General features: G+C 38.8%; 1 long non-coding RNA gene across 7 annotated transcripts in view; it reads left to right on the top strand.

Annotated features, from left to right (window-relative positions):
* The first annotated feature begins 7868 nt into the window (after nt 1-7868).
* LOC147361186 (uncharacterized) overlaps nt 7869-25252 on the top strand; it is a 430912-nt gene continuing 413528 nt past the window's right edge. The window contains exon 1 of one of the 7 annotated variants that reach the window (XR_015139864.1): nt 7869-8227. This is a non-coding gene — a long non-coding RNA (uncharacterized LOC147361186). The remainder of the gene's footprint in view (nt 8228-25252) is intronic. The other 6 variants (XR_015139867.1, XR_015139866.1, XR_015139865.1 and 3 more) reach the window with 6 other exon arrangements.

The raw sequence follows: 25252 nt of genomic DNA, 5'->3' as shown, positions 1-25252 counted from the left end.
GGAAAAGAACAAAGAGGATGCATAATCCTCCCAAACTTCAGATAATACTACAAAACTACAGTAGTCAAGACAGTATGGTATTGACATAAAAACAGACATATGGATCAACAGAACAGAACAGAGAGCCCAGAGAGCCCAGAAATGAACCACACACCTATGGTGAATTAATCAAAGGAAGCAAAAATATACAATGAGAAAAGACAGTCTCTTTAGCAAGTGGTGTTAGGAAAGCTGGACAGTCACATGTAAATTGGTGAATTTAGAACATATCCTCTCACCATATACAAAAATAAATTCAAACTAGCTTAATGACTTAACATAAGACATGCTACCATAAAACTACTAGAAGTTATTTCAGGCAAAACATTTTCTGACATAAATTGTACCAATGTTTTCTTAGGTCAGTCTTGCAAAGCAATAGAAATAAACAAAAATAAAGAATTGGGACCTAATTGATCCTCTAAGCTTTTGCACAACAAAAGAAACCATAAAAAAATGAAAAGATAACCTATAGAATGGGGGGAAATATTTGCAAATAATATGACTGATGAGGGCTTAATTTCAAAAATACACAAACAGCTCATATAAACTTAACAATAAAAAAACCAAACAACCCAATCACAAATGGGCAGAAGGCCTAAACAGACAGTTCTCCAAAGAAGAAATACAAATACCAATAGTCACATTAAAAGATGCTCAAAGTCATTAACTACTACTGCTGCTGCTGCTGCTGCTGCTAAGTCACTTCTCCAGGCAAGAACACTGGAGTGGGTTGCCATTTCCTTCTCCAATGCATGAAAGTGAAAAGTCAAAGTGAAGTTGCTCAGTCATGTCCGACTCTTAGCGACCCCATGGACTGCAGCCTACCAGGCTCCTCCGTCCATGGGATTTTCCAGGCAAGAGCACTGGAGTGGGGTGCCATTGCCTTCTCCACACCAACTACTAGAAAAATGCAAATCAAAACTTCAATAAGGTACCACCTCACATGGTTAAAATGGTCATCATCAGAAAGTCTACACATAAGAAATGATGGAGTGGATGTGGAGAAAAGGGAACCCTCCTTCATTGTTGGTGGGAATGTAAATTGGTGCAGCCACTGTGGATAAGTGTGGAGGTCACTCAGAAAACTAAAAATAAGATTACTATATGATCCAGCAATCTTATTCCTGGGCATGTTACCAAGTCTAAGCTTGTAATGCTCACCACATGACAGGCCAATAATCTAAAGATGAGTTGATGGGCAAAGCGTAACAGACAACTTTATTTGGAAAGCCAGAAAACTGAGAAGATGGTAGGCTCATGTGTCAAGAACCATCTTGCCTGAGTTAAAGTTCAGGCCTCTTTCATACTAAAAGGGGGATGCAGATTAAAGTCAAACACTTCCTGTGTCCCATTCTTTCCCCCTGTAGCCATTCACAGGTGAGCTCAGTCAGGATGTTTCTTGTGAGCTAAACAAAGGCATTTTAGCTTAATGCTCATTACCTGGTAGGCAGGGTTCCCAAAGATGGGCCATTATATATAATTTAAGCTTATAGGAAACATCCCTTTAGTGATTAACTTGTAATAGAATATCAAAGGTTCTTCCCTATTATAGGCATATACCCAGACAAAGCTCTAATCCAGAAAGATACATGCACCTCTATGTTCATAGCAGCATTGTTCACAATAGCCAAGACATGGAAACAATCTAAATATCTATTGACATATGAATGGATAAAAAAGATGTGGTACTTATATACAATGGAATACTACTCAGCCATCAAAAAGAAGGAAATCATGCCAACCACAGGAATGTGGATGCAACTAGAGGTTATATAACTAAGGGAAGTAAGTCAGAGAGAGAAAGACAAATACCACATGATATCACTAATATGTGGAATCTAAAATATGACACAAACGAACCTATCTATGAAACGGAAATAGTATTACAGATATAGAGAATGAACCAGTGGTTGCCAAGGGGGAGAGGACTGGGAGAGAGGATGGGGCCAGAAGATGTAAGCTATTATATGTAGAATGAGTAAATAATAAGGTTCTACTTTATAGTGCAGAGAACTATATTCAGTATCCTATGATAAACTATAATGGAAAAGAGTATAAAAAAGAATGTATATATATATATGTAAACTGAATCACTTTGCCATACAGAAAAAATTAACAGAATATTGTAAATCAAATACACTTCAATTTAAAAAAAGTTTAAAAATGAGTTGGGAAGTCATATTTTTTGGATGTCTTCCAACAGTTTAAAACACACATAGCTGCTAAAGTTAAAACAGAAATCAACTCACAAGTCTGACTCTTCTACCTTACTATTTTTGTTAGATTTTTATCAATCTTCTCAATTTCTACTATAATTGGTCAGATTTTCTCACTTTTGGGGTCAGTTTTGCTAATTAAATTTTAGAAAAAAATTTGCATTTCCTCTAGATTTTCAAGCTTACCTCCATCAAATTGCATATAATATTCTTTACTACATATTTACAATTTTATGGTATGTTTAACCATTTCTATATCTGTGATAATGTATCAGTTTGCATACTCAACCTGTTTATTTTGGCTTATTTTGGCTTTATCAGGTTGTCTAAGTGTATTAAAATTTTATTTTTAAAAAGCTAAATTTTATTTTTATTTAGCCTTTCACTACTTTTTCTTTATCCATCTTTATTTTATCTGATAATACTTTACTAATTTTCCCTGTCTTCTTTTATCTTTACATAATAACACTGTTCTTATATATCTATTGTCTTTATTTTTAACAATAATGTGTCACTGATGTTCCTTTTCACACGGCTTTACTTCTTTTCCAATGTATTTTGATACTGTTTATGTTTTTATTAAACTTTTGAATGATTTCTTCATTCTTATTTTCAATTTGAGACAAGAGTTATTTAGGAGGCAAAGCTGCCGGTGCTTTTCAGATCATGCTAAAGCCACCAAAGTTACTACTTCTTTAAAACTTGTTTTAGTAAGCCCGCTGAAACATGTTGTCAAAATTGCAGTCACCCCTCCAATTTTGGCTCCCAAATGTCAGGGCTTCCTGGTATATAGGGGTGGGAACAGACTTCTTTCTGAGGGCTGTCAGTACATCCTTGCTCTGAGAACACTGGTGCCAGCCTTCTCAAGCAGCCTCCCTGTTCTCTAACAGGCTTCCCAAACCAAAATAAAATGAAATAAAAGCCAAAAAATATGTTTCCTTTTCTCTGTAGGTAATTTAAGGCCTCAGAAATCCTCTGATTTATGTCTGGGTGTAACATTAGGTTTATTTTATCCTCACATTGTTCTAGCATGGAGTTGGGAGGGAAAAGCTGTCATGAGATACATTCAGTGTGCTTTGTGCAGTAATATATATTTTCTTACTGAAATATTTTCAGAAGCCCTGCTAATTATCACCCCTTCCACTGCTGTTGTTTTAACTGGAAACCTTACTAGTTCCATCTTGAACTGCTTCAATTATTTCTCAGCAGAGTGTCTCCTGCTGTATCTACCTAAAACCAAGCTGTCATCATTTCAGACTTTATCTATATATTTACTCCAATTCTGGGGCTTTCCCAGTGGCTCAGATGGTAAAGAATCTGCTTGCAATGCACAAGACCTGGGTTCGATCCCTGGGTCAGGAAGATCCCCCAGAGAAGGGAATGGCAACTGACTCTGATATCCTTGCAGGAGAATTCCGTGGACAGAGGGGCCTGGTGGGCTACAGTCCATGGAGTTGCAAAGAGTCGGACACAACTAGGCAACTAGCACTTTTGTGAGTGTGCTAAGTCACTTCAGTCATGTCCGACTCTTTGCGACCCTATGGCCCATAGTCTGCCAGGCTCCACTGCCCATGGGATTCTCCAGGCAAGAATACTGGAGTGGGTTGCCACTTCCTTCTCCAGGGATTTTCCCCACCCAGGGATTGAACCACTGCCTTTTATGTCTCCTGCATTGGCAGGCAGGTTCTTTTAACACTACTCTACTTCTGCTTCCTTGGCCGCTCAGTCAGTAAAGAATCTACCTGCAGTGGGGGAGACCTGGGTTTGATCCCTGGGTCAAAAAGATCCCTTGGAGAAGGAAATGGCAACCCAGTCCAGTATTCTTGCCTGGGAAATTCCACGAACAGGGGAACCTGGTGGGCTATAGTCCATGGGGTCCCAAGAGTTGGACATGACTTAGCGACTAAACTACTACCTTCCAATTCTAGGACCAGTTATGACAATTAGATATTTTGGATAATGCTTACTACATTATTTAAAAACCGGCCTAGATGATCTTCAATGTCAAAGATCATGTCTATTCTTTATATCAAAAAGAATATGAGGATTTAGATACATAAGTGAACTTAGAACAAATTAGTTACAAATATTGATTTTATCATGTTACACATAAATTTTTCTAAAATTTTAAAATTTTAGTTCTCCACTCTTCTTAAGAGTGGCTGGAGAAGACTTTAGATAGTCCCTTGACTACAAGGGGATGAAACCAATCTATTCTAAAGGATCTCAACCCTAGATATTCATTGGAAGGGCTGAAGCTGAAGGTCCAATACTTTGGCTACCTGATGCAAAGAGCCAATTTGTTGGAAAAGACCCTGATGCTGGGAAAGATTGAAGGCAGGAGGAGAAGAGATGACAAAGGATGAGATGGTTGGATGGCATCACCAACTTGATGGACATGAGTTTGAACAAACTCTGGGAGACAGTGGAGAAGAGGGAACCCTGGCGTGCTGCAGTCCATGGGGTCACAAAGAGTTGGACAGGACTGAGTAACGGAAGAGCAACACAAGGGTAGAAGAAATTTAGGGGAGTAAGTACCACAAATTATAGGCCAGAGTGTAAAATCAATGAAGAGTCAGGATTAGCCAATGAAATAAATCATTTAAATTAAAATCACTCTGCAAGAAGCCCATCATCACAAATAATCAGAAGTGATAATCAGCCATTTAACATGGAACTGGCATAAGGGAAAAAGTGTGGCTGCAACAAAACCTAGCAAGTAGGCCTAGTAAAACGCTTCACTGGCTACTAAGCCAAGAAATTAGGCACTTATTTGCATATTGCTCCTGTTGGGAAAAAGATAAATACAAGAGCCCAGAATCTGTGCCTTGGGGTTGCCAAGAACATCTACGGAGTGACCATTCTCTTGGCTTAAATAATAAAACATATTGAAAGGGGCCCAAAAGTAGACAAACTCCTGCACTGCCAGCAGGAGAAGAGGTGTGGGCCAAACCTGGATCACACTCAGTGTAACAGCCAGTTAGTTGTGTAACTGCATTTTGCTAATAAGAAGGCAATCCTGTATTTGAAATACTGCAAGTACTGTGCATCTCTACAGTATATTTCAATTTGAGGTAAAGGTGAAAATATCACCTTTTTGTCATTAGTTTTATTAATTGATGACGTTAGAGGGCCACTTAAACAGGTAGAACAAACTATTATGATTAGTTTTTGTACAAGTGAACCAAATACAATAGTAAAGAACTGTCTTCAATCAATGGCACCTTAGGATGTTAGGGGAGAGATGATCTTGTGACTCTGTTTAAGTAAAATCTATTGTCTTGGTTGCAAGGAAGAAGGGACGATCTTTTACATGAAATAATATTTACATCTTGTAGAATACATAAGTACCCAGGACAAGGTAATATACAGAAGACACTACCTTTATTTTTTGAATGAAATTACCTTCATCTATCTTATTTTACTCCAAAATCATCAAGGCAAATGAGTGGGGACAAAAAGGATGGTGGATGACAAGAAGTATAATAACTGGGACTCATATTAAAAGAACAAATAATCTACATTTTGAGTAGATTGGCATTATAAGGTGAGAAATGATGTGAAAATTTGTATAAAACTTAGAGAAAAACTTGTGAAATCAGGCACAATGAAAGAATCTTATTTTTAAGACAATGTGGCTGGTAAGATATCTGATCTATAGCTTGTTAACAGACTCTTTCCTCAGGTCACAGTTTCTAAAGTGTGGTCCATAGAACACTAGCTTATAGGATGTTAATACACCCATGAATAAAGGGTCCTCTGCCCAAATAGAATAGACAGAGTAGAATTATTAGTGTAATACACTGCAGAATCTTAAATAGGGAACTATTTCAGAGAGATTGAGGAAGTAGAATTTCCCAAATTTATTTGACCATAAATTTACTCCATGAGCTTCTTACAGCACTGATCATTCATGAAACAAATTTTAGGAAACATAGTACTGACATTGGAGAAGGAAATGACAACCCACTCCAGTATTCTTGCCTGGAAAATCCCATGGGCAGAGGAGCCTGGTAGGCTGCCATCTATGGGGTAGCACAGAGTTGGACACGACTGAAGCGACTTAGATGTAGTAGCAGTACTGACATATGTTTATGGGTCCACATTGTGGAACTATTTTCAGCAATTTCATACATCATTTTCAATTGCTTTATGAGGATCTGTTTGTTTTTCAAGGAAAATCATGACTTGTTTAGGGTCTAGAAAGAGGAACTATCAGTTTTGGCTGTTTGAGAAGTTTTAGTAAATATATAGTTCTTAAGCAACTAATACTTTTTTGCTCAATCTGTAGCCATTACTTCCAGTTTGTATAAATTTTAAAAAGAAAAACAGGACTTTGTATTTTCAGCATCAATTTTAAAATTAACATGAAAGTTGATGTGGTGTCTTTTAATAAGATTCAAAATATATGATTTCAACAGCTGACTTCGCTCATCAAACACCATACAGCCTGGAAGGCAGTTGAAAAACATATTTAAATTGTTCAGAGAAAACAGCTGTCAACTAACAATCCGATATCCATCAAAGCTATCTTTCAAAAGTAAAGACAAAATAAAGACATTCTTAGATTAAAAAAACTGAAATAATATGTTGCTAGCAGATATCCCTTTAACAAAATTCTTAAGACAGTTCTTAGGCTGAAAACAAGTAACCTCAGATGGTAATTCTAACCCACATAAAAAAAAAAAAACCAGAGCACAGGTAATGGTAATTATGTGATTACAAATTATAGTATTAATGCATATTTCTTCACCTTTCTGAACTGATTAAAACAATTGTTTAATAAAAACAGATCACCACAGTTATTTTTTTAAATCCTCTTTCCTAATGTGTCTTACATGTCTAGGGTCACCTGCCTTCTCAGGTGACTTTCACCAATGATCTCTTCTTTCTCTTCTATGTGTAACTTCCTCTCATTCCGATAATCTCATGGAATAGATTAATTTAGTCAAGTTTATCCCCCTTTTAAAAATCAAACCAGGAAACCCCTCACAATTCCATATTTCTACTACTTACTTCTTGGACTTCCTTTGCAGAGGCTGGAGTTAGTACAAAGTTTTGACTCTTCTCGCTTTCCCAACCCCACTCACCTCTCAATCCACTTGGGTCATCTTTGATTCACAAGTCTGCATGGCTACTCAGTCGTGTCTGAGTCTTTGCCACCCTTTGGACTATAGCCTGCCAGGCTCCTCTGTTCATTGGATTCTCCAGGCAAGAATACTAGAATGGGCTTCCATTTCCTTCTCCAGGGAATATTTCCCACCTAGGGAATCTAACCTCCATCTCCTGCATTTGCAGGTGGATTCTTTACTACTGAAAGTTTGGCTGACATCACCACCAAGAGAGCTCTTTTTTTAAAGTTGCCAGAGATAGGCTGGCATGCGCAGAGCACCAGGAAGCCTTCGGAGAAAGAATCACCCGCAGGCACTGTGGCGAGACTACAGGTCCCAGGAAGCAGGATCTCATCTCGCGGGATCTCGAGAGATGCAGGCGCCTGGCAATAGAGTCCTAGGATGAAAAACAGGTGGGTACCCTTGTGCGAAGACCCCCTCCCTCCAGGCTCCTCCTAAGGGGTTTCACTTGCACCACCTGTCCTGCAAAGCCTGGAGCTCGTGAACTCCTCGTCGCCCTAATCAGAGCCCCCAAGGCTCCTGCAGATGACCTGCTGCTCTTTTTCACGGGCTGAGCCCAGGAGGGACCACCCTCAGGCGAGTTCAGGAGTAAAGTGCGCCGCCCGGAACAGCAGCCCCCAAAGATTGCCACAGCCTCGTGGGCTCCTCTGCTTAAGCGGGTGTCTGCTGCTGTGCAAGTCCTCAGTGAACCCCAATGACCTGGTCCATTCTGAAATCAGAAAATAAGCTATGTCCTGCGTGCAGAGGGCCTGAGTGGGAGCTGGCCTGATGTCAGCAGGCGCTGTCTTCTTCACCTGTCGGGTCTGCAGCCACCCTCTGCCTCCTCTTCCTGCAAACGTGAGTACAGTGCTGTCTGATGCCCTCTTGCCTCTGCATCCACACAAACCACAGAGTGTCCCCTGTAGTTGCCTAGGACCTTGGATAGTCAACGGAGCGGGACACCCCAGTTCTGCCACTGCCTGGGGACACGCAGGTCAGGGCCGACAGGGATACCCTAGAGAGGAGCTCCCGACTCTGACCTGTAGAGTGCTTAGGGCACCTGCCTTCACCGGGAAACAGCAACCCTCCGAAACAAGGACCAGATGCCGCGGACCGTGGCGGAGTGGATGGTCCCGTAACTAGACAGGGGTAAGGGTTACATTGAATGAAATGGCCTTCCTTGTGCACGTTGAGCCAAGGTCCTTGGCGGGGGATGAGTGGGGGTGGGGGGAGGTGGCAAACGACCCTTACTCCAGAAACCCAAGGTATTCTGAAGAGTTCACAGTCTATGGCTGGTCCTAAGGCACCTTGGACTCCCTAAGCTGGACACTGCTCTCCAGAATGAGTAGGAGACCATGATTAGTGCACTTTATGCAGTAGGAGGAATTTTTTAAAAGGCATGAAAAAACATGTAAACACATACATAAAAACATGCAAACACACCCACTCACTCAGAAATGCATAAACCAGAAAACCCCAGGCACTCACACACATCCTGGGACCAGTTCCTCCCTGCAAAGAGGAGGTTTATGTTTATAAACATATTATATATATATATATATTTAAAAAGCCTAAAGCCTGTTTGTTTTCACTGATCGTGTAACTTGACTTTTCAGCAGCTCTAACAATGTTGAACACTATATTTTCAAAGGGTATTTCCCATCATTTTAAAATTTAACACAAAGTCTCCTACCCTGTTTTCTCTTAACACTGTGGTTTCTCTTTCCCAGTTTTCATTGGACTGTTTGCCTCAACTGTCAAGAATCCAGCTCCTCAAGACCCTACCCAGTCATTCTCTCCTCCCTCCCAGGCAGCATCATGGGTTCAATGTGCTGAAGACCCTCCACTATACACATCAGACCTCACTTGAGTCTCAGGATCATACAGTCACTGCCCTGGTTGTCATTTCCACTTGGATGTCATGTTAAGCATTATGTTATTGCCTCTTAGCTTTAAATTCATTCTTTCTCACTTTACTTTGTGATGCTCTGACTGGGAGCCTGAAAACGACATTTCTTCCTGGGCATTCCTTTTAGCCTCTGCCGGTAGGAGCATCAGGGGAAGACTGAAGGCTGGAAGAATCAGTCTTTTTATCTTTCTTGTTGTGTGTGTGTTGGGCGGGGCGGGGCGGGGCGGGGCGGCGGGGGGGCGGGGGGCGGGGGGGAGAGCGGGGACGCAGTTGCTTCTGATGGGCAAATTCTTGCTTGGGGTTTCTCTCAGTGCTGTGGCTTCCTCATTCCTGCAACAGCCATTCTTTCCTGAAACAGCGGCTGAATCCAGTTTACTTATTTTCCAACACTTGCATAAAGAGCTTTAACTCAGGTATCAGAACCGGCTGCCAGTTTCTGCATCTCAGAGCTGTGTGTCCTGGACCCACAGGAGGAGGGGGAGGGGGTGGGGGGACATTTTTGAGTTCCTAGACACTCAGTCCAGTTCAGTCAAGATATTACCTTCTCAAAGATCTTTTGAATTTGTTAAGAGTCTCTTCTAAGATCCTACATTTGTCTTGTTGTTCCTCTTATGCACTCAACTAGAAGGATGCTAGTTGTTCCTGCAGTTTACACATCTGATGCATCTTTTTTTCTCTTTATGCTTAAATTAGTTAATAATTTTATACCTAGGTTAATTTTATATTAAATTCCCTGTGTTAAAACTACTGGTAAGGTTTCTGTCTCCTGATTGGACTTTGCTACAATACTTAAAGCCTTTCAATCCCAGTCTTTCTAATGCGTGATCTGTCTTCAAAAGCCTGACTCTCTTTCAGCGTTCTTAAGAACAGTTTCATTGATCATTCAGTTGTGCAAGCGTGGATGTAGGACTCACCCCTGACGTTCTCCCTTTTCCTCATCATATTCTTACATACAGTCCATCGACAAGTCCTTCCAGTGTTTGCATCTACGCTTTTGAATTTACCGCTCTATGCCATCTCCCCAGGTACCTCTGTATCTGAAGCTATCATCATTTCTCACTGGACTGCAACAGTAGCTTGCTTACTTTCTGATCCCTTTGAAGCCCATATCTGACTTACCCTGTTCAGTGGCTTCTCTTTGCTCTGAGACACAGAACCCCCCAAATGAGTACAGGGCTCTGTGTGGCTGTGCTCCTCCTCTCCCTCCTCTGCCCCCTTCCCATGGTTCTCTGTGCCCAACTGTGGGGGATTTCTTTCTAACTTTTCTCAAATTCACTATGGTCTCTCCCCACCTAGTCTCTTTAATCTTGTTCCACTTCTGTCTGAAATGCAATCTCCTTTTTCCTATTAACAGTTGCACATAGCTCAGAGCTCAGGTTGGATTTTTTTCTTCCCTCGCTTGACCCCTAATCTAGTTTGTTTTGTTGTATAATCTCCAAGCATCAGATTGCCTTCTCTGGTGGCACATAACTCACAAAATAATATAATCTCTGATGAATGGATTCTTGTCTGTCTCATGCAATAGATTGTAAGCGCCATGAAACACAGCACTGATAATCATTACACTAATAGCACCAAGCACCATGGCTGCAAAGTGATAGGTTTATATCAGATATTAATATTTCTTAAATAAAAGAATATGTGAATTTATGAATATGTGTACTGTGAAAGCAGAAGTACCTCACAGATGGAAATCTGCACATTTGAGGCAAGAAACATTATTGCTCCCTATCATGTTCCAAGTTGACCTTGTTTATTTTATTTTTGTGGATTTGTTTTCTAATTTGAAAATCAGTTTTTCTCTCTGAGATTCTAATAAGTCATATTTTTAATGAGTGGTTTATTTTCAGATAGTATGCTGTTAGTCTACATATATTTTTATTGGTAAAATTATAGTAGATCATCAATTTTCTAGAGATTCTATGAGAAAAATGTCCATGTAAAAACTCGACGTTTAGTTAATAAGAAATATATTACAACAACTACCTCTGTACCTGAACATCTTGCCTACATTTTGACATGTCATTTACAGATGGGAAAGTGAGACCAAATGTACCAACATTCTAAAATCCCACCATGGTTATTAAGCCACATCTGTTTATTTGTCTTCTGGGTGAAATATTAATGTCTTTTAGGTTAAAAGGTCAAGAATGTGTCTCAGAGTTAACAAGGGAGATATAGTTTCAAAGATAGTCCAGATTTTTTCCATATTGGAAGCAAATATTTGAATCCAAATTATGATATTTCATCATTTTCTGTTTCTTATTTTCATTATCTGAACTGTCATGACGTTTTTATATATATTTATGAGCATACACAAATATAATGCATGTATCTTAAAGTTTGAATTCAAATTTAGTGAATAATTGAATTTGTCTTATATTTTAATGAAAATCTACAATGTTAGAAATACTTTCTTTTTTTAGTAGCAGAAAAGACCAAACACATCTCATAGATAAAAAGAGGCAAGAAACAAAACTGTTAGTAATATTGTTATTTTTCATGAAGAAATATCACATACACAGAATTCACAAAGAATTAAAAAGTTACTGGATCATTAGGTTTATGCTCTACAGGCAAGTTTCGAAACATGCCTTTCTATAGTCCTCTTTCAATCTTTAAAGATTGAGAGAGAGAGAGGGACAAAAATATATTTTTCAGATCGGTAATCACTAAATAGTAAAAAATCTCAGACAATCTCACTGTGGCTTAAAACTACTTGGAAATTTTAAAAAATTAGTATTTCTAGGAGTTTGTCTTAGAATTTAAATAATATATAGTGCCATTGGAGAAAATATTGAGACATGGTATAATAATACTTTTAGTGAGATATTTATTTTTTACAGTTATTTTACAATTCTATTGTGATATGGAATATTTAAACCTGTTTTCTGAAAGCTAAGGGAATATATGTTTTAATAGTCTTCCCCGTGTGGTGCATAGTAAATCAGACACAGGTACTGTTTTATATCTTTTTGCAGGAAATATTTGACTTTTTTCTCTTTATCCATTCACTTCTCTTTTATCCTTAGGGAACATTTCAGATATTATGAAAAGAGGCAACTGTATAGCTTAAAGATTTACATAGTAACATGGGCCAACCAGACTTTTGTAATTCATGAATAAGATTAGAAACAGTCCAAGTTTTTTAAAATATCTGCACCAGAATAGCTCTTGGATGGCCTGGTGAAAAATGAATCCCATAGAGAAGAAGGAGAAAAATTGAACTGGGGCAGTGCAGGAGCTTTGGTAGGTCTGGAAAAAAGAAATGACTATTTAAAGAGTCCTGCAAAAGGTCTTGAGTATTGTTACTGTTGTTTAGTTGCTAAGTTCTGCCAAGTCTTTTGCAACCCCGTGGACTGTAGCCAGTCAAGCTCCTCTATCCATGGGATTTCCCAGGCAAGAATCCTGGAGCAGGTTGCCATTCCCTTCTCCAGAGGATCTTCCTTACCCACGGATCGAACCCGAGTCTCCTGCATTGCAGGCAGATTCTTTACCTTCTCAGCCACCAGGGAAGCCTATACTAAACTGTTCCTCTTTCCAAACTGTTTCATAAACTTTCAAGTCATTAAGCTTTCTTCTTCTTCTTCTTTTTTTTTTTTCCTTGCCTGGGATGTGGCTTGCTGGTTGCAGTTCCAGTAGTCACCTTGAGTATGAAGGTGGAGCAGGAAAGTTGAAAGAACCTGGTCTCAGAAGCCATACCAGCCCCAAACTACCCTGTCAGTTTCTAGACTTCAAGTTTGGCAGGCGGGTAGGGGAAAGAGAGAGAGAGGGAGGGAGAGAGGGAGGGAGGGAGGGAGAGAGGGAGAGAGTGTGCGTGTGTGTGTGTGTGTGTGTGTGTGTCTATTAGTTTTCTAGGATTCCTACTAGGGGCTGAATGTTTGTGTCCCACTAAAATTTATATGTGGAATTCTATCTAACCCCCAGTGTGATGGCATTAGGAGGTGGGTCCTTGAAGATGTTCTTTAAATCAGGGACAGGCTTCTCACCAGGGGCTGAGTCAGTGCCAAGTTTGATCTTGGACTTCCAGGCTCCATAACTGTGAGAAATGAATGTCTGTTACTTAATTCATCCTGTCTATGGGTATTTGTGAGATGAGTGCAATTGTGTGGTAGTTTGAGCATTCTTTGGCATTGCCTTTCTTTGGGATTGAAATGAAAACCAACCTTTTCCAGTCCTGTGGCCACTACTGAGTTTTCCAAATTTGCTGGCATATTGAGTGCAGCACTTTCACAGCATCATCTTTCAGGATTTGGAATAGCTCAACTGGAATTCTATCACCTCCACCAGCTTTGTTCGTAGTGATGCTTTCTAAGGCCCACTTGACTTCACATTCCAGAATGTCTGGCTCTAGGTCAGTGATCACACCATCATGATTATCTGGGTTGTGAAGATCTTTTTTGTACAGTTCTTCTGTGTATTCTTGCCATCTCTTCTTAATATCTTCTGCTTCTGTTAGGTCCATACCATTTCTGTCCTTTATCGAGCCCATCTTTGCATGAAATGTTCCTTTGGTATCTCTGATTTTCTTAAAGAGATCCCTAGTCTTTCCCATTCTGTTGTTTTCCTCTATTTCTTTACACTGATCACTGAAGGCTTTCTTATCTCTTCTTGCTATTCTTTGGAAGTCTGTATTCAGATGCTTATATCTTTCCTTTTCTCCTTTGCTTTTTACTTCTCTTCTTTTCACAGCTCTTTGTAAGGCCTGCCCAGACAGCCATTTTGCTTTTTTGCATTTCTTTTCCATGAGGATGGTCTTGAACCCTGTCTCCTGTACAATGTCATGAACCTCAGTCCATAGTTCATCAGGCACTCTATCTATCAGATCTAGGCCCTTAAATCTATTTCTCACTTCCACTGTATAAGGGATTTGATTTAAGTTATACCTGAATGATCTAGTGGTTTTCCCTACTTTTCTTCAATTTCAGTTTGAATTTGGCAATAAGGAGTCCATGGTCTGAGCCACAGTCAGCTCCTGGTCTTGTTTTTGCTGACTGTATAGAGCTTCTCCATCTTTGGCTGCAAAGAATATAATCAATCTGATTTCGGTGTTGACCATCTGGTGATGTCCATGTATAGAGTCTTCTCTTGTTTTATTGGAAGAGGGTGTTTGTTATGACCAGTGCATTTTCTTGGCAAAACTCTATTAGTCTTTGCCCTGCTTCATTCCATATTCCAAGGCCAAATTTGCCTGTTACTCCAGGTGTTTCTTGACGTCCTACTTTTGCATTCCAGTCCCCTATAATGAAAAGGACATCTTTTTGGGGTGTTAGTTCTAAAAGGTCTTGTAGGTCTTCATAGAACCATTCAACTTCAGCGTCTTCAGCATTACTGGTTGGGGCATAGACTTGGATTACTGTGGTATTGAATGGTTTGCCTTGGAAACGAACAGAGATCCTTCTGTCGTTTTTGAGATTGCATCCAAGTACTGCATTTCAGACTCTTTTGTTGACCATAATGGCCACTCCATTTCTTCTGAGGGATTCCTGTCCGCAGTAGTAGATATAATGGTCATCTGAGTTAAATTCACAAACTACCGCACAATTGCACTCATCTCACACACTAGTAAAGTAATGCTCAAAACTCTCCAAGCCAGGCCTCAGCAATATGTGAACCATGAACTTCCAGATGTTCAAGCTGGTTTTAGAAAAGGCAGAGGAACCAGAGATCAAATTGCCAACATCTGCTGGATCATAGAAAGAGCAAGAGAGTTCCAGAAAAACATCTATTTCTGCTTTATTGACTATGCCAAAGCCTTCAACTGTGTGGATCATAATAAACTGTGGGAAATTCTGAAAGTGATGGGAATACCAGACCACCTGATCTGCCTCTTGAGAAATTTGTATGCAGATCAGGAAGCAACAGTTAGAATTGGACATGGAACAACAGACTGGTTCCAAATAGGAAAAGGAGTACGTCAGGGCTGTATATTGTCAGCCTGTTTATTTAACTTATATGCAGAGTACATCATGAGAAACACTGGACTGGAAGAAACACAAGCTGGAATCAAGATTGCTGGGAGAAATATCAATAACCTCAGATATGCAGATGACACCACCCTTATGGCAGAAAATGAAGAGGAAATAAAAAGCCTCTTGATGAAAGTGAAAGAGGAGAGTGAAGAAGTTGGCTTAAAGCTCAACATTTAGAAAACAAAGATCATGGCATCCGGTCCCACCACTTCATGGGAAATAGATGGGGAAACAGTGGAAACAGGGTCAGACTTTATTTTTCTGGGCTCCAAAATCACAGAAGATGGTGACTGCAGCCATGAAATTAAAAGACGCTTACTCCTTGGAAGGAAAGTTATGACCAACCTAGATAGCATATTCAAAAGCAGAGACATTACTTTGCCAACAAAGGTTCGTCTAGTCAAGGCTATGGTTTTTCCTGTGGTCATGTATGGATGTGAGAGTTGGACTATGAAGAAGGCTGAGCGCCGAAGAATTGATGCTTTTGAACTGTGGTATTAGAGAAGACTCTTGAGAGTCCCTTGGACAGCAAGGAGATCCAACCAGTCCATCCTAAAGGAAATCAGTCCTGAGGATTCAGTTGAAGGACTGATGCTAAAGCTGAAGCCCAATATTTTGGCCACCTGATGCGAAGAACTGACTCATTTGAAAAGACCCTGATGCTTGGAAAAATTCAAGGCAGGAGGAGAAGGGGACAACAGAGGATGAGATGGTTGGAAGGCATCACTGACTCGATGGACATGAGTTTGATCCAGCTCCAGAAGTTGGTGATGGATAGGGAAGCCTTACTTGCTGCAGTCCATGGAGTTGCAGAGTCAGACGTGACTGAGTGACTGAACTAAAGCTATTAAACACATTCAAAAACTACATATGCTCACACATGCATGGAGTTCAGGTATGTGAAGAAAAAACTCTCCTCCAATAATTCAAAATCTTCCTCTAGCAAAAAGCCGTTTATCCTACTAAAGAGTATGTATTTCAAACCAGCAGATAGGTGGAACACTTTTCTCGAAAAAAGAAAGAATATTCTAATAACTAGAGCTGATTATCAGTTATGGCATGTTTAAACAGAGCCTGAATATTACTTTGAATGGCCAGAAGAATCTATGCAGTCTCTTTCAATATAACACATTTCTGTAATGCAAAATAGGATGGTAAGTGCAAAATTCCCACTCACCCAGGAGGGGAATGGTGTCATTGTAACATGGAAGTTGCATTCGTGTGATTGTTCTAAGGATGTTAATGGTTTGTACTGTTAACCAAGTAAAACAAAGTCAACTGAGGCAGTAAACACACAGAACACGAAAGAATACAATGTTCAAAAGTTGCTCATTTCCTCCTCTACCACCTTTGGTTTTGAATTTGGTCTTTGAAGAGGCCACTGCACAGCACTTTCTACGTTTTTCCCCTGATTTCCATAACTCAGCAGACTCAGCATTTCTTAGGGTTGGAGCAGACTGCCTCTAACCCATTTTCCCCTAACACTATTTTAAAGTATACTTTTGCAGAACATCAGATTTCTTTGAGGAAGACATCGATCAATCATAGCATTTGGAAGGAGGCTGAAGAGATGAACCCTAGAGTTCTCTCGAATTTGGTGGTTCCATGATTGAAGAGGTGCCCACCTAACCAGATTGAATAACAATGAAGTCATGAAGATCAAAGAAATCAGAATGATTGATCTTAATTGTTTTTCATTTCCTAAGAACTGAAAGTTAATTTTAATATTTAAGCATAAACTAATTTGAAACTTGATAAATTTTATTATTGAGACCATTTGTGAAAGGATGTGTCAGCTTCCTTTAAAAAACAAAACTACCAAACAATCTAGACTCAATGAGTTTAGGCTGGCAAACAGCTATATTAGCCCTGCTAGAAAAGGTCTCAAATATTTGGGTTGCCCTATAAGACATTAGGAATAGTTCTGATAGTTCTCTGGGGGGAAAAAAAGCAAACTGGTGAGTTTATTGAGGGAATGTGATGGGAACAGAAAGAGCATACTTCATCTTTAAGAATCTATTTATTTGAAGGATGTTAGTGATTGCATTTTAAGTCCTTCCAATAAAACAGTCTTGTACAGATTCATCAGTCTGAAAACTTTGCTTTCACCTGTAATGTTGTTATTATGAGACCTAATTGTAAGTCAGATTCTCCAGAGTAGCATTCAGGTACTACTTTACTAGTAGAATGTAACAATTGATTTGTTTTGTGAGCCATGAGTTAGGAGCATTCCTCATCTGGTGATACTGCAAATGCTGACAGCCAGTAGAACTAAATGACTTCATTGTAGACTAAAGAATTACCTATATTTCTCTGGGACATGTCTGGTTTTCTACCTTCAAACAGCACAGTAAATTTCTATCCTGCTCCCATGATTTCCTCTAAAACCCTTTGGGGAGTAATTTCCTACTTGTGGAACCCTTTCCTGATGGGGAATAATGACACTGGTGAACAGAAAAACTACCATCAAAAGACTTAGATAATAGCAGATCAACATTTGGTGAAGTGGAAAGAACATGAGATGCGGAGTTGGAGCCTGTTCCTAGCCCCAACGTTTCCTCTTTACTGAATCGGTTCACTTTCTTTGTCTCTCTGGGTTTCTGTTTGTTCACATGTAAAGTGAAATGAAACACAATTTTCCATTTTAAACTGAGATGGCATCAAAATCAGCTGTGCAGCTTTTAAAAACTGGATGAGTAGGAAGCCTCAGCTTTAGGGTCAGATTCTTAAGTGGTGGGAGCCAGTCATATTTATTTTATCAAGTGTCAAGGTTTTGCCAATATATGCTGGTAGCTAAGAAATCTTATTATTTTCAAAGGATTTTTCCACCATTAATATTTTATGATATATTGCACATTAGCATTAGAATAATAAAGAAGGTGTCCAGTGAATATAACAATGAGCTATAACAGATGTACCAGGATTTTAAAAGCTAGTTGTGTCTCAATAATATGTTTTCAACAATACAGTAAATATCAGTTACCAGAACAAATGTTGTATAGATCCTACAGCCAGGTAAAAAATACAAAAGGGAATTGAAGTGTGGAAAGGGGAGAAAAATTGTGCAGACTTCTTTTTCATTGAAGTGTAGTTGATTTAAAATGTTGTTAGATTCTGGTGTATAGGAAAGTGACTCAGTTTATATATATATATATATATATATTTCCATTATATATATTATATATATCATATATAAATATATATTTTCCATTATATATATAATATTCCTTTACATATATATTATTTTCCATTATAGGCTATTACTAGGTTAAGCTCAGCATTCAAAAAACTAAGATCATGGCATCCAGTCCCATCACTTGATGGCAAATAAATGGGGAAACAATGGAAACAGTGACAGAATTTATTTTCTTAGGCTCCAAAATCACTGCAGATGGTGACTGCAGCCATTAGATTAAAAGATGCTTGCTCCTTAGAAGAAAACCTCTGACCAACCTAGACAGCATATTAAAAAGCAGAGACACTACTTTACCTATATAGATCCATCTAGTCAAAGCTACGGTTTTTCCTGTAGTCATGTATGGATATGAGTGTTGGGCCATAAAGCTGAGCCCTGAAGGACTGATGCTTTTGAACTGTTGTGTTGGAGAAGACTTGAGAATCCCTTGGACAGTAAGGAGATCAAACCAGTCCATCCTAAAGGAAATCCGTCCTGAATATTCATTGGAAGGACTAATGCTAAAACTCCAGTCCTTTGGCCACCTGATGCAAAGAACTGACTCATTACAAAAGATCCTGATGCTGGGGAAAATCGAAGGCAGGAGGAGAAGGAGACAACAGAGGATGAAATGGTTGGATGGCATCACCGACTCAATGGACATGAGTTTGAGCAAGCTTCAGGAGTTGGTGATGGACAGGGAAGCCTGGAGTGCTGCAGTCCTTCGGATCACAAAGAGTCGGGCATGACTGAGTGACTGAACTAAACTGATAGGTTATTACAAGATATTCCTGTGCTGTGCAGTAGGACTGTGTTGTTGATTTTTTTTTTTTAATATAGAAGTGTGTGTCTCTTAATCCCAAACTCCTAATATATCCCTCAATTTGTTTCACCCGGGTGATGATAAGTTTGTTTTCTATGTCTGTGATTCTGTTTCTGTTTTGTAAATAAGTTAATTTGTATCATATTTTAGATTCCACAAGTAAGTGATCACATACGTTTTTTATTTTTCTCTAACTTCACTTAGTATGATAATCTCTAGGTCCATTCATGTTGCTACAAATGGCAGTATTTCATTCTTTTTTCATGGCTGATATTCCATTGTGTATATGTACCACACCTTCCTTATCCATTCTGCTACTGATGGACATTTATGTTGCTTCCATGTCTTTGCTGCTTATTATGGGAAATATTATAAAATATTTTAAATAATATGGCCTATAAATGACCAGTTTTCTCTCAAAGTAATATCTAGATATGTATAATGCTGTGAAAGGTGTTGCATCTGTGTTTATCATTTATTTCTTGTTGTTTTTCAGTCATTCAGTTGTGTCTGGCTATTTGCAACCCTATGGACTGTGGCATGCCAGGCTCCTCTGTCCTCCACTATCTCCCAGAGTTTGCACAAATTCATGTCCTTGAGTTGGTGATGCTATCTGACCATCTCATCCTCTGTCACCCCCTCTCCTTTTGCCTTCAGTCTTTCCCAGCATCAGGGTCTTTTTCAGTGAGTTGGCTCTTTGCTTCAGGTGGCCAAAGTATTGGAGCTTCATCATCAGTCCTTCCAATGAATATTCAAGATTGATATTCTTTAGGATTGACTAGTTTGATCTCCTTGCTGTCTAAGGGACTCTCTAGAGTCTTCTCCAGCACCATAGTTCAAAAGCATCAAATCATTATTTATGTATCTATGTATCCATCTTTCTATTTTAGATTATTCTGAACTGCTTATAAGTGCAAAATAGTTCTCAGTCACCATATATAACCAACCATTGCAAATGCAGCTTTGATCTATGAATACTTCTAGAACCATCAGTTGGGATATAAGGCAAGAAAATGGACATTTATCATTACTAGAAAGTAAGACCTCATTATGTGAAAGTCTGTTATGTTAATAATTTCTTCAGAAGGATTTGACAAATTGATTTTTGTTTTCCTCTTACTAATGAGGAAAGGGTTAGGTGACTAATCAGTTTATTTCTCTCCTATTTTCAGAGTTACAGTAGACTGAGAGGTAGAGAAAGCAAGTGACCCAAATAAAATCTCCAATAAACATGATAATAACAGCATCTGGCAAACAAATTAATACTACTAGTATTTGCTAGTGGGGGAGCCCTTGTCTATGAAATGCTTTCAGCAGGGTGATCCTAATCTTTGTGATTAGTTCATTTATTCAAGCATTTCTACTGTTTAAATATTCCAGGAATCTCACCCACTATCTGCTTCTGACATCAGCAGTGACACAGCTCTTAAATCTTCCTGGCATTGAGAGACAGTGTTCTTTTGTTTCAAGAACATGGATAAGAGATTTGGATACATGTTTTATTGTATCCTGGATGATATACCAGAGTGGATGTTTAGAATTATGGATCCTACTTTGCCAGCCCTGAACATCAGGCTCTAAAGTGACAGAGGCACTCCTAATTTCTTTAATGGATGTTTTAGTATTTTTTGTCATAAGTAAAGCATGGGATCGGAGAAGGCGATGGCACCCCACTCCAGTACTCTTGCCTGGAAAACCCCATGGACAGAGGAGCCTGGAAGGCTGCAGTCCATGGGATTGCTGAGGGTCGGACACGACTAAACGACTTTACTTTCACTTTTCACTTTCATGCATTGGAGAAGGAAATGGCAACCCACTCCAGCGTTCTTGCCTGGAGCATCCTGGGGATGGGGGAGCCTGGTGGGCTGCCATCTATGGGGTCGCACAGAGTCGGACATGACTGAAGCGACTTAGCAGCCGTGGCAGCAAAGCATGGGATACTGAGCAGGGGTCCCAGACCTCTCAGGGGCCTGGGTCTAAAGGTAGTGCTAGGAAGGAAGTCCTAACTTTGAATGAAGTTGAAATGTTTGTTAATGGCTGGATTGGTCTTATTCTAGTTAATAGATCAAGTTATATTTTGTGACAAAGAATTACCATATGATATCTATTTAATAGTAAACAGAAAAACTAAGGATTTTGCCCACTTTTGCATTCCAATGCAAAAGAAGTTGTTGCCAAAGTCTAAATGTAAAAGGAGTAGTGGGAGGAAAAGGTATTAAAATTGTGGTTCATTGTATTCCACAGGTTATACACTCAACATACCAGTTATAAAGACATAATGTTTTCCCATTAAGAGTTTATTATCTAAGATCAGAAGGCAGTTACTGATGGATGAATCACCAATTCAAAGGCTCATTGCATTGAAAGCACAGAGCTTTATGGGGCTTAGCAGCATTCCCAACCCAAAACATCCTTATGCAACTGGCAGAATAATGTTTAAGAATATTTCAAGATTTATGATCTAGATCCTGATGCTGGGAAAGCCTGAAAGCAAAAGGAGAAGAGGACAGCAGAGAATGAGATGGTTACATAGCATTGCCGATTCAATAGATGTGAATCTGAGCAAACTCCAGGAGAGAGCGAAGGACAGGGGAGCCTGGCTGCAGTCCATGGGGGTCACAAAAAGTCAGACATGATTCAGTAATCGAACAACAACAGCAAAACTTAGGTATATGTCTCAGATCCTTATTTGAGGGAAATAGCTTCCTGAGCATGGTAACCCTCTTCTGAAGGTCTACTAGCAGTTAACCACTTTTGTGAGAAACACATGGACAAACACAATCAGAATTCTGTATGTATTAAGTGCTGCCTCTGTGCTCAGAATTGTCTTAGGAGTTGAGATACATCACTGAACAAAATAAAATCCTATACTCATAGAGCCTATAATGTAATAAATGGAAAATAAATTTTAAAAAGATATTGTTAAAGTGAATCATTTTGTTCCCCAGTAGAACCTCATCCCTCGCCCTCTTTTGGGTAAAAATTGAAGTTGTATTTCCAGTAAAAACTAAAATTTCATAGATGTGAAATCTGTAACCCAGAGTTTTAACATTCATTCTCCTTTTGAGATCTGATATGCATTATTTATTTGCCTGGAATTCCCTGGAGTTGTCCTTCAAGAATTTTATGGATGGAGAAGCTCATATTTCCACAGCAAAATAATAGTTTTAAGAACCTATATCAATTTAAAGTAATAAATATTTTTGTATTTCAATCTTATAACACAAGCCCCAAACTTCTTTTGCCTCAATAGGAGAAAGAAAATGTTGAGGAACATAATCATGCTAAGTAAATCTGAAGCCAGAAATAAGCTCATCTTCATGTGAAACCTGACGTCCTGGTTAACATTAAATGAGAATCATGTTTTCACCTCCTTATATTCATTGTGAAAAGATTTGTCCAAATACATGAGATGAAATTTATTTAAGGCTCATTTTATGGATGGATTTTTTCTATTTTAACCTTTTCAGTGCTTCAGAATTAGATACATTTCAATATTGCCACAGAACTATGATTGTTTCTAACACCTCCTTTGCCATTGTAGAAGTTGATTAAGGAGTGAGCTTGCTGAAATGGAAAATAGCCAATGCATTTCTGGCCAGATCAGTGGGAAGCTGTAGCAGCTGGTGAACAGATCACATTCAGGGGCCCAGGTTTACTGGGAGATATGGGAAAGGGTTCTGAGGGTGGTGGCATGCCTTTTCTGAAGGCCTTTACAAATCAGATGGACACACTTCTGTCTGCGTTGAGAAGGCTACTCTTTTGCCTGATGGGTAGAAGATAGTGATGAAGCATTCTTGCCAGTCAGTGTAATTTGTGGAGAATCTGCTATGTGCCAGCTCTTGGAGACACCAAATGGACAGAAAAGAAATGACTGTTGCTGTCCTGGGTCCTGAAATGCTTATGGTGCTCTGAAACGGATAGTCAGTAATGAATTGGTGTTTGGTCCTAAGGACATTCCTCAAAAATAAGGATGCTCCTTATTTTTCTGAGTAGTGGAGTGCCAAGTGTAGCTTGTGGTCTTTTGTTTTCCTCTCTGAATTTCCTAAATCAAATCTCAGAAGTAATGAAGCTTGTTAACATGTGAAGAACCCCTTAAGAAAACCATTTTGATGTAGACTTGGTTCTCAGTTAAGGGTGTTGTAGGAGACGTCTTACTCCATTAAGTTGCAAATCATAAACTGTTATAAATCTTTCTATTGAAGGAATATGCCTAGGGCTGTGCATATTTTTTTTTGGATATAAAGAGATTTGCTACACAGTGTTAAATGAACCTCACAGGGAACCAATGGTACAGCAAATATCTTTCTGGCAGGGAGAATGCAATCTCATAGAGCATTCTTGCTGGACTCTCACAGTGAATTTTTTTATGCTTTTGTTATGTGTTGCTTTGTTATGTTTTGTTTAAAGAACCATATTTTTAAGAGCAATGGAAACTAGAACCAGAGTGAAGAACTAGGATGTGCAGTCATTAATCCTGCTTCTATTGGGGATGAAGGTGAATTATCAGATAGTCTCTACCACTCACTCCCTCAGGAGGGTTTAAGAATACCTGTACCACTGACTACAGTTTACATTTTAAAAGGCAACACACTGAAGATAGTGCAGTTCTGCTGTGAATCATTTCAGGCTCTAAACTGCAACTGAAGTTGCCTAATATTTCTTTAGCTCCCAACAACTAGGAAGTTCCAATTTATTCACTCTGGGGTAAGATAAAAATCATCCCAGTTTTCAAGTTATTGCTAAGTACAGTTTTAAAATATAACATGTGACACTTTTATAATATAACCAAGCATCCAAAAAGACAATGTGAACAACAACAAAAAAAGAAAAAACAATACAAAATAGAACTTTCTGAGGTCTAGAGAATGAAATTATAGTCTTAGGTTTAAAATTGTTATAATGTTTAAAATGTTAAAAGACATGACAGGTTTTTTTTTCCACAAAGTAAAAATGCTTAAAAATAACTAGAAAAAGATGAGGAAAATTGTAATAAAAATAGAGCATATTAAAAAGCAGAGACATAATTTTGTCAACAAAGTTCTGTATAGTCATAGCTTGGTTTTTCCTGTACCTATGCATGGATGTGAGAGTTGGGCTATAAAGAAGGCTGAGCACTGAAGAATTGATGTTTTTGAACTAGGGTGCTGGAGAAGACTCTTGAGAGTCCCTTATACAGCAAGGAAATCAAAGCACTCAACTCTAAAGGAAATTAACCTTGAATATTCATTGGAAGGACTGATGCTGAAGCTCCAATACTTTGGCCACCTGATGCAAAGATCCAACTCATTGGAAAAAACCCTAACCAGGTAGAGAAGGGGGCAACAGAGAATGAGCTGGTTGGATGCCATCACTGACTCAATGGACATGAGTTTGAACAAATTCTGGGAGATTATGTAGGACAGGGAAGCCTGGCATGCTGTAGTCCATGGGGTCGCAAAGAGTTAGAAATGATTTAGTGATTAAACAACAACTGAGAATAAAGACTATCAACTTTCCAAAACTGATGTGAGACACCATGTTACAAATTTAAGATCTCCTTTGATTACCAAGGTTATAAAAGGAAGGAAGTAGGAAAGAAGGAGGAAGAAAGGGAAGAAGAAAGACCAAACTTTTCAACTAAGCAAAATTGCCCAAATATGAAGACAAGGAAAATACATTAAAAGCAGCCAGAAAAGGATATATTGCTTTCAAAATGAGTAACTATTTCTTATAACAGTTAACTTCCCAGCAAAGATAATGAAAGGCATAATAATTGACATAAAGCAAATTACTTATAAATATAAGTAATATAAAAAATAATCTATAAGTTTGTTCATTGTAGTGTCTTATGATCCTTTATATTTCTGTCGTGTCAAATGTAATATCTCCTTCATTTCTCATTTTATTTGTGTCTTTTTTTCCCCTTCAGTCTACCTAAATGTTTGTCAGTTTCATTTTCTTTAAAAAAAAAAAAAAAAGCTTTAAAAAAAAAAATCTTTTCTATTATTTTTCTCATCTCCAT

Source organism: Bos grunniens, chromosome 13, assembly GCF_055505025.1.
Source record: "Bos grunniens cultivar Pamir isolate PY7600 chromosome 13, Bosgru_T2T1.0, whole genome shotgun sequence".
Lineage (NCBI taxonomy): Eukaryota > Metazoa > Chordata > Mammalia > Artiodactyla > Bovidae > Bos > Bos grunniens.
The sequence above is the reverse complement of the archived record's forward strand: the minus strand, read 5'-3'. Positions and strand labels throughout refer to the sequence as shown.